The sequence below is a fragment of the Tasmannia lanceolata genome, unplaced genomic scaffold (assembly GCF_043159265.1).
Source record: "Tasmannia lanceolata isolate RefF3 unplaced genomic scaffold, GAP_Taslan_0.1 ptg000020l, whole genome shotgun sequence".
Lineage (NCBI taxonomy): Eukaryota > Viridiplantae > Streptophyta > Magnoliopsida > Canellales > Winteraceae > Tasmannia > Tasmannia lanceolata.
The window spans coordinates 410,973-421,789 of record NW_027518697.1 but is presented as its reverse complement, the minus strand read 5'-3'; the positions used below and the strand labels follow the sequence as shown (position 1 = coordinate 421,789).

Sequence of the window (10,817 nt, the reverse complement as noted above, 5' to 3'; positions counted from 1 at the left end):
TGGTACCTGATGAATTGTATCAGTCAATCAGTAATCATTTTGTTCAGATCGCACCATGGAAACATTTCATTGAACCACTGCATGAGAACATGGAATCAGGATCCGGGCATATCTCTCTGGTCAGCAGCAAGCTCCAAGCTGCCTTGAAATGTACATTTAATATCAACTGGAAGGAAAAAGTTGGATGTATATCACCTCACTGTTATGTATATATTGCTGAACGACTTCTTTTTCTGGTATCTTCTTGCCAAGGTTACTTTTTCACGACAAGATCTTCATGTGCGGAAAGACTTCGATTCCAGGAAGCAAACTTGGTCACCTGTTTAGTAACTGATGCTATTGGACATAATTCTTTGATTGAGGCCTTTGATTCCGTGGTGGAAATGGTAAAAAATGCTATGCTTAATAGAAATGAGACTTTAGGATGGATTAGGAGATCCAAAATCAATGCAGCAGACCACTTTCCTTTGTTGGTATTGCGACTGATGGTTATGATTACTTTAGCTTATCTGAACACTGGTCGGAATTTTGGTTTACTAGCAAATCGTCTGACAAGGACTGATATTATATCAGAACTTACACCAGCATTCTGCAAGAAACTTTGGACAGAGGGAAACCTAACTTTCTCAACATCATTGCTGAAGCACTTCAAATGATTGAAAATCCTTTAGTGGTTGTGGATTCCGAAATGAACTCTGCAAACTTTTTGCATCCAAATGCCCTTTTGATAAAAACAAAAGTGATTCGGTGTGGAGAGGATATACAGGTTGAAACCAAAAATAAATGTGATTTACAAATGTGCTACGGCCAATTTTGGGAAGCATTTGATGATGTTCTCCAGGAACAGGAGCATGGGGAGTATAGTATAGGAACCTTTTCTTCTAATGTCCCTCATATTAAGGTATGGGAAACGAGAAATTGCAGGATTTCCAATGTTCTAAGTTCTTTTTATTATTCATATTTTTTTCATGCCTTCAGGTGCTAAAGTTTGCTAGCAATTCATTAGTGCTTTAACATGGATGGAAGTGAATCTAACAGTCTTGTTTTATTTTATTTAGTTGGAGCTGCAGAATGCCATTCATGTACTTCTTTCTGGGATTACCTGCTTGAAAAGCATGCTTGTTGGAATGCAGAAGCTCTTTGTTGCTTTGGATATGAGGTCAGTTAACATTGTTGAACAGGAAATAATGATTTCAAAACCTAGGTCACAACATGGAAGTCATTGTTTCTGTTAAAGAGTTTGACTGAACTAGCTCATTGCAATAAAGTGATGATTTTATAAAAGATCCTACAAGTTTTGTTGTTTGAAATTAACAACTATAAGATGATGAAGTTACCTTTTGCAGATTCTCCTTTTCAGACACACACGCACACACACACAGCAGCCGTGAAATATAAGCAGATCGGGAAAGTCTTGAATGTTTTTTTTCTTTTTTTGAAAAAAACTATTAACTCGACAACTGTACTTTGACCAGTTTTGGGCCAGTCGATCCCAGCTTATACAATGTAATTCCCTTCTTATCCTCTCCACGCCTTTCTCTGTTTCCATGCATAGTGTCCACCTCTCTCTCTCTCTCTCTCTCTCTCTCTCTCTCTCTCTCTCTCTCTCTCTCTCACACACACACACACACACACACACTTCCCTTTCCTACCGTGACCCTTACCTCTCCAGCTCTCAAAACCCTACACCATTTTCACCGGCTCTAATTTCTTCCCGCCGTTCCATTCCAATCTCTTATTTGGGTTTCTCAGTTTTAGGGTTTATATTCGCTTCTGTTTTTAGGGTGTAGGATTCTCTTGCTCAAAATCTGGGTTGTGTAGATACTTGAAGAAACCCTAATCCATACCAATGTATCGAGCCTCTTCGAGATTCAGTTGCCGCCTGCTTTTTTACTTTCTAGCATTTTAGAGACTGAATTTTCTTCTCCATTGCATGATACATCCCGGTATTCTCCGATTCCTGGTGATGTTGATGAAATCCCCAACTTTTATCTGCTAAAAGTGGCCAAAACCGCTGCTATATACTAACATACAATAGCGGTCTTTTTAGCAGCGGTTATAACTACTGCTAAATAATACAGTGACGAGATAATTAGTAGCGGTTGTGTAACCGCTGCTAAATGTAATAGCAGCGGTTTTGGCCACTTTTAGCAGCGGTCATGACCACTGCTAAAAACCTTTTTTGTTGTAGTTTCATGAAAGAAGATGAAAGAAAATATTGCTACCATCCAATGACACACAAGGATAGATGGCGAAATGATAAAGAATGACTCTTGTAGCTGCAGGCGGGAAAGGTTTGATATGCTTACTCTATGCTTGCCACAAGGAATCCAAAGTGTCCCTCTAGAGAGGAACCTTTAATCATTCACTATCAATATCATCAAAGGTAAAGATAGGTTTCCTTGGCACATTCACTATATTCTAAAGCTGGCCAATCATGCTTGCGATAGGATTTTGCTATTACTCATATTTTCAGATAAGGTAATCTTTTCGCAGACAGCTCGGACAATCATGCTTGTGACCCAACACTAATGCGTGCTTTTGAGAATGTGCTACTCTCCCTAAGAACTCTAGAGGAGCTGTTAGATGTGACCAATTATATATTCCTTGTATTTGAACTAAATAAATATCATTTGCTTGTTAATTTGTATTGGGGTAAAGGGGTTATATTTTTCCTCGTTCTTGTATCTTGGTGGGTTACAGGCAAGGTTTTATGTTATTGTAACTAATTTTCATATTAATAAAATGGGATTTGCTAGCGTCCATAGCAAAAGGCATTTCGCAGATGCTCAGTCGCATGTCAGAGCAGCCACATAGGCTCACTTTTCAGCAGATTTTGTCATCAGGAAATGATAAATGTGCCTCTTTTCATTACTTGGGACACCGAGGTGCAGTGTACGATGGCAATCAGGTCCCTTCAATACTTCCCATGTGATGACTGCCTCTTTGCAGTCATAGATAAAGTGCACCTGGATTTCCCAAGTAATGAAAATGGGCGTATTTATCATTTCCCTTTGTCATCATTTACGAGGTGGCTGCCTGCTCTAACATGAGACAGAGCATATGCAAAATGCCATTTGCGATGAGCGCTAGCAAATCCCCTATGGGACGCATTGCCGAAATCCATACACATTATTTCCAATGTCCACAAATGAAGTTTGGCAAAGCAAGCGATGAGATATATACTCTGGGGCTTACATGGCAAACTTGTTTCCTTTGAACATGCTCCCAAGGCTTAAACTTCCAACCAATTTCGCCAATGATTTAATGCTATGATCCACATCACTCATACGAGTATACTTTATGTCCCTTTACAAAGTTCAAGGGAAAGGGAAAGTAGCCAAAGGAATAGAAACAATGCAAAGAGACTTTCTTTGGGAAGGCAGGGAGCATAAGAAAAGGCTAAAACATCTCATGAGAAGGGAAAGGTGTGTAGACTAAAAACTGAGGAATCGGATTCACACAAATAAAGTTGCAAAATGGGCTCAATTGGGTAAATTGACCGTGGAGATATGGGAAAGAAAAAGAAGCACTTTGGTACAAAATCATGAGGGAGGTGTGCTCAGAGAGGGGAAATCGGTGGTGACGGAAAAGAAATGAAGCATACAATTGCACCAAAATGGTCTCCTCCACCTATTGGTTGGCTGATTTTGATGATAGCTCCTTTCGAAACCTGGGACGAACGGGTATTGGGGTTATAATTTGTGACTCTATCGAAAGAAGAATGACGTATTTTTCTAGACCTACCGCGAGACGTGAATGAGACAGAGGCCACGCCAAGTTGGGATGTGGTCCTCTAGCGGGCAGAAGGGGATGTAGCCAAGGCTAGCAATAAAAGTGTTGGATTGGAAGATGGCTGGGACAAAGGGTTAGTTGAGTTGAGTTGAGTATTGGAAGATGGCTGGGATAATTGATGAGATAAGAGATTTGATTCGAGAAATTGAACCACAAATTCAATACCGGAAGAGATGGGCTAACAAGGAAGCAGGTAGGAGTAAGAGGATAGAAATGTGGGATGGAACGGATAGGCGAGATCACTGGATCGTGATCGTCGTAGGATTCTACCCTCTACTCCTTCGTGGTTGATGGTTGGATGGCCTAAAATTTCATTTATGGGCGGTTATCTGGTGCAAATGTGCAATTAGGGTGGTTTGGCTGCATCTCTCTCTGCTGCAAATAGGTATCAATGCGGAAGGAAGCAACGTGTAAAATTGAACAGGATCATATGTGCCAGTATGATTGGCGCACTGTTGAGAAGCAACATGGTTTTTCTTTTGAGTGGCATCGAAAATTTCAATATCCATAACCGCAGGCTGATAATAATTGTTCAGGCAAGGTAGATGCAACCTTACTTTTCTAACTATCCAACGTTAGAATCAAACCTCGCCTTCTAGCTGCTTCTTTTTGTTTTCTAGTTGTAATGCAATTTATTTTATTAGTTTTCGAGGTTTATTTTGATTGTTAACTTAGGCACACATGTGGTAGCAGTTGCTCTGTCTGAGACTCTGAGGGGTCAATCTCTCTTAGAAAGGTTCAACTTCAAGGTACCTCTGAAAGGCTCGCCTATTCACTAATAACTAAATGCAGATTTATCAGAATGAGAAGCAGAGTTGGGTGGAATAAATCAATGATCAAGGAATATGAAAATTTAGGTTACTGTGGCGAACACAGGTCTATATGCCATCTTGCATTTTGCAATTAAGAACATTAATAATGCAATTGAAACATGAAAAAATGGAGGGGGAGGAGAACAAAACAGCAAAATACAATTGATATATCTGGATCCACATACCTCTAAAATAATACAGCTGAAGCATGAACCCTATCCTAACAGGCAGCAGCCCCATAACTTGGGAGGCTACACCATGCCACAAGGATATTGAAGAACTCAATTAGCCAAATCTTCACAAAGTCAAGTACTTGGGAAGTTGGAGGCACTAGGCTTGCTGCGCTTGTATCAAATTACTCCTATGCATTTTGCAACTGCCTCGTTAGCCTTATGAGATTCTGCTCTTTCTTCTCTTTTGTAACCCTTTTCCATGCATGCGAGAAACAATTAATGCGGAAAGGTCAGTTAAAATCTGGACAGCAACAAATATCACAAGTACATACTGGAAAATATTACTGAAGTATCCATGCTTGCTTGTCTAAGGTATAGTTCCAGTGGAGAGTTGCAGCCAAGAGGCTCTGAAATGATTCCCATTGACACTACCCCAATGGGCGGTAAATGCAACTTAAACCAGGTAGAAGCATGCAGGAATACACTCGTGACACTGATATGAAATGATTACACACAGTTGACGGCCCTGTTTGTTTTGGATTTTGACAACTGATTGTGGGTCCAAAATAGTCCGTTTTAGGGATTGGCGACTTCCCCATTCAGTGACTTTGGCACTGGACGTTCCCAAAAATGAAAATCAAGAAAAAAAAAAACAGAACATGTTGATTATATCAAAATGGGGAAGCCCTAATAATTATAGTTCGTCATGAGTAACGGATGAAATGAAACATTTGATTCATGTAACAGGAGAAAGATTTCCCATTCCTTAGCCGGAAAGAATGAATGGATACTCTGAGATAGAACGAGAAAAAGAGAATTTGATTAATGCTACTTATAATAATTTGGAACGATTAGAAAACGAATGGCCCAGCATTCAATGCTGGTTGAAGCATATGGTTACCCGGCTGGTTAAATGCCGTTAATGAGAATAGTAATTCACTATTCTTAACAATAGGTCCTGGAGACACGTTAATGCTATGCCATCCTAAGGTGCTGCTAAATGGAAGGATCTTATCAACGTCCATGAATGATAAATCATAGGTCGAACTGCAGAATCAGAAAAATTGGGTGCTATCATGCTTATGATGTGTTTGGAAGCCCTCGGCCAAACGAGTATTTCACAGAGATAATAAAAAATCATTTCATCCTTTTTGTCGGAACCTTAGGTGGTTCTCGAAAAAAGATAGCGAAAAAAATTATCCCTAGAGTCGAGATTATTGGTAAGATAAATAAGTTGATCATTTTGAGACGGATGGGTGCTACAGCTCAAATACCTGAAGTAGGCTCAATTAGAGTGACTTCATCTTTCTTTTATGCTGCTAGAATGTTCCATTTACAAGGCTCCATCTTAAGCTGATATTTCCAACACACAACAATCTTTCTGGTGTTTAGGGTTAATTCCAATAGTACGAGAACAACTTGAAGCCCAGTTTCTTTAAAACTAAAAGGTAAGAAGTTTGTCACAACTAACATTTGCCAGAAGAATGACCCTTGCATTCCATTGTCACATGAAGCAGGGGACTTCTACTTTAGAATGCACAAGGACGCATGCAAAGGTGCTTTATATCCTATCATATAGATATACACCAACAATATGCAACATTTATTTCAACTTATGAAAACGAATACATGCTACCATGCTAGAGATAGAGGTAAATAATTTTGAAGGAAGCGTTTTTTAACCTCCCCACATACTCCTTTAGGAGTTCCATAGCTTGAACCAACTTGGAAAGAATGTTTCTGTATACATCTACATCTCTATCCACACTTCATTTGTTGATGTTTTAAGGCTGAACAAAGCTGTTAAATAACAAGAGCTTTTTGTACCTCCCCACATACTCCCTTAGGAGTTCCATAGCTTGAACCAACTTGGAAAGAATGTTTCAGTATACATCTACATCTCTATCCACACTTCATTTGTTGATGTTTAAGGCTGCACAAAGCTGTTAAATAACAAAAGCTTAGTAAATGTCTAGCCATGAATCTGCAGAAACTAATGTTCTTCGAAGACCTGGTTCTGCGACAAAAGGTTCAGTGACAATTTTACATAGAGCTCTCGCGGCCATAATTATGAGTACAGTTTATTTGCATTCATGCGGAACTATGTGAATGATGAATCATATCTGAATGTTAGATTACTAAATCATAAACAAAATGGATTAGAAATTACGAGAGCATGTCAGATGGAAAACACAAATACATCCATTAAAAAAGAAGATAATTAAAGAAATAAAGCATCCACCAAAAGTTAGGCTCAAGAAGCATCACTTAAAACATCGTTTCATGTCTTGCCAAGAATGTCAAAAGTTCTCAGTCAAACAATATATATGACAATGTGTGTTCTTTTTGCTCTATAATATTTGAAATTGTTAAAGAAATTTAGAAAGGGCCCACTACACTTACAAGGTGTATTTATGTTCATTAAAGTTCTAATTTCATGTTAATTTGATAGGAATCATTATTGGATGGCCCTAATAGCATTCATGCAATTACATTAAGCAAGATATAATATGGCCCTAACGGCATTCATGCAATTACGTTAAGTGAGATAAAATATTTATGATAGATTCATGGGATTGGGAGCCAATCCACATTGAAATTTCTTTCTTCGCTTCATCTCTTTAACATATCCTTCATATGCTAAGGATGGTGACCTTCTAATTTTTAACATGGTATCAAAGAGTGATCCAAGCAGTGGATGATGTAGTGACACCTGATGTTAGTGATGTGGCCGAGGAGATTGCTGAAGAACTCGAGCATCCAATGGACGACCCGAGGCAAGTTCAACGCTCCGAGTGGCTTAAAAAACAAGCTAACAGAGCATTATAAAGACCCCAGTCCAGATTTGGCATGTGACCACTTAGGTCACTCTTATCATGGGCAGTTTGGTCTTTTCAACTATAAGTAGGGTTTTCCTTTTTTTTTAGGGTTTTCTTTTCATGTTAGGGAAGCTAATCATGTTTTTGGGAGTGAGTTGGAGATTGTAAGCTCGGTGGAGCAGCTGGTATAGCAGCAATGGTGTAGTTTTCTTGGAGAATCGGACGTTGTCAGCTAGAGTGCTAGCCATTTGGTCAGTACTCCACATTTGCACAGAGATCTTGAGAAACTCAATATCCAAGCATGATCACTGTCATTTTCTTCTTCAATCCGGAGCGCTAGAGCCTTCATCAACCCCCGCCACCTCTCACCAAATCCCATCCGACTAAGCAATATGCTCTATGAAATTCCAATCCACCATGTCTTATCCAAAATATAAGAAATTTCAAACAAGAAACAACCCACTAGCAGGAAATTGTGGACATGTTGATTTATTTGATGATTCATAATACACACTTACAAGGATTACTCTTTCCCATTACCCTTTTTTTCATTTGTGTTGAGATCCCCCATCAGCAGACACAAATAAAAGATAATGAATGGCTGATAACATCATGTTTTTTTTTCTGAATAGTTCCAATAACAGTATGGTTTCTGATTTTTATACCATCATTGGAGAGGATCAAGAAGAACGAGATATAGAAGCACTCAGAAAGTCCAATTTGAAATGTTCCTCACGGTGTGATTCGGGAGAATATCTTGAAAGCGGTTGAAATGATAGCACTATTTGTGACAATTGCAACCAAATCTAAGTGACAGAAGTTATAAATCAAGCTTCAGTGACTGTTGAAAACTGAAAGTGTATCATAAAATTTTTCCTGCTTGAATTGAACTGAGAATTCAAAACTCCGGAAAACATTATAATGTGCATGACCCTCTTTCCATATCAAGCAGTTTTGCAAATTGCATTTAGCTTTCACAAGCCATTCCACATAACAAAAGTAGCCATAGTATACAAAACAAAGTTGACTACTAGAGCATCTAAAGGCTAAATGATGAAAAGGGAAAGCACTTTATTTCACTTGAAACGAGTTCCACTAAAGAATAAAACTTCATAATTTCAGCCAAATATGAAGTTTATCAATACAAAACTTGAGCCAATCATGCAACGGCTCATTCATTAACCAAATATGGAACTGAATTTAAGCTAAAGTGCAAACTAATAATTTCAATGTCTTATGAAAAAAAATGTGTCTTGAACACCAGAAAAGAATAGCTACATTGTGATAGCATATCATAAATCACACCAAATCCAAAACAATACCTTTTAATAAGGCTCAGTTAATTAAAGCAGAGTTGACAGAGAAATTTGAGCTTATAAAGAAAATGCAATACAGAATATAATGAAATAGTTTCTAGTTATAGAGATAAAAGTAAGAACAAATACTTTCAACACTATAAACAACATTAACATAAAAAGCAGCAGCTCTCACAAAATAAACAGTCCAACAGATGCAAAACAAGACAAGGGTAGTGTTTTAATGAAAAAAATAATAAATGAAAGAAATTTAAAAAAGAAATGACTTCATTTTTATAAGGACTAGAGGTGAACCCATTCATGGTAAAAGGATTAACCTTTTCTAAGATAGTTGGCTCTGTTGCATTAGCTAGCTTCACAAGATGAAACAACCCAATGGCAAAGAAACAGTTGTAGCTGAAATTCCCCTTACCGCCAGCTCATTCAGAAATATCTTTTAAAATCACCTCAACTTCTTCCTTCCTTAGATGGAAACTCAATTAATGAACTAGCATTCTGAACATGGGTCTACTCTTCCAACTTTTGTGAGTCAATTCTACAGTAAATACAATCAGCAAAGGCAAATGTAGATTCTTTCAGGTCAAAAGTTTCTAAATTAAAGTTGGAAGAAATGAAAAAAAAATGAAATTCAAGAAAATTTCAATGTAAGACCCAAAGAAAATCGAGAAAACCCAATGCATTTAAGTGAAGCAGCTCAAAGCCAAAGTGAAAATCAAACAGATCTCCAAAAATCCTAGAAAAATAAAAAATAAAAACAAAACTTATAGTAAATTACAAGAAGAAGAAATTAAGAAAAAATTTAACCTGATACAGTCGTGATGCACAGAATAACAATGCGGGAGCTCGAATTCGAGGTTCGAACGCGGATCGGGTCTGAAATGGAAGCCATTAAAGATATGACCTTTCAGCAGCGGAGAGATGAAAATGGAAATCTGGAGAGGAAAAAGCAGATTTTATTAGGGTTTGTATTGGCAATAAGAAAAGTCGCAAAATCACATTTTTTTTTTTGGAAACAAATAGGAGAAGAGGGAGAGGTTAGAGAAGCAGCATGAAATTTATGCAATATTAATAGGTAAGCTGAGGTTCTCTCTGAGAAGGAAAGTAAAAGTGACTTTAATTTTTGCATTTTTTTTATTTTTATGGATGAATGAGATATATCAACTTTTGGAAAATGCTAAAAACAAAAGGCGAATGTGATCATACATCACTTGTATTCGAATGAGGGAGAGGTCTCGTCCCACAATCAAACCAGCCGAAGAGGTATGTAGGACAAAATGGAGGCAGAGAGAGAGAGGAGCGTCTTTCCCAGGTTGCACCCAAGTGCTTGAAGAAATGCCTGTACGATATTTTTTCATTTTGAGAGGACACAAAGTGAGGTTACAGGGCATTTTTTTCTTTTTTGCAAAAAATTCTCACCGCTCTTCCGTCACTATCCTACCTAGGGCTGCAACTCGGGTCGGGCGGGTCGGGTTTCGGAGAACCCAACCCTACCAAAGAAATATCTCGGGTCGGGTCGGATTTTTTTTCCGGAAAACCCACGATTCCCAAACCCGGCCCTACCGATGATAAATCTCGGGTCGGGCTTTTTCACGTTGACGCAATTTTTTGAGGAAAACTCTTGTTTGGCAAGGCAACTCAACTCATAGAAGCAGAAATTACACTCACATTACACTTGAATCAAAGAATGACGTAATTACACTCACATTACACTTGAATCAAACAATGTTGTAATCAAACAATGCTGTAATTACAATCAAACACTTGAATCAACTCAACTCATAGAAGCAGAAATTCACTCACATACTATAACAGTGGGTGCGTGGGTTTCACTTTTAACTTTTAACTAACAATAGAAGAAAAAAAATACATACTATAACTTAGGTAACTCGGGTCAGGTCGGGT

At 38.1% G+C, this 10,817-nt stretch overlaps 1 long non-coding RNA gene across 2 annotated transcripts; it reads right to left on the bottom strand.

Moving 5' to 3' along the window:
• Positions 1-4,747: 4,747 nt before the first annotated feature.
• Positions 4,748-10,368, bottom strand: LOC143854368 (uncharacterized). 2 transcript variants are annotated; one of them, XR_013237494.1, is made up of 5 exons: positions 10,119-10,368; positions 9,720-9,847; positions 9,233-9,450; positions 6,608-6,723; positions 4,748-5,032 (listed from the first exon to the last, which is right to left on the bottom strand). It is a non-coding gene; the product is annotated as an uncharacterized LOC143854368 (long non-coding RNA). The 2 variants fall into 2 exon arrangements; XR_013237493.1 differs by having other exon boundaries at positions 4,748-6,723; positions 10,119-10,366.
• Between the last annotated feature and the right edge of the window lie 449 nt (positions 10,369-10,817).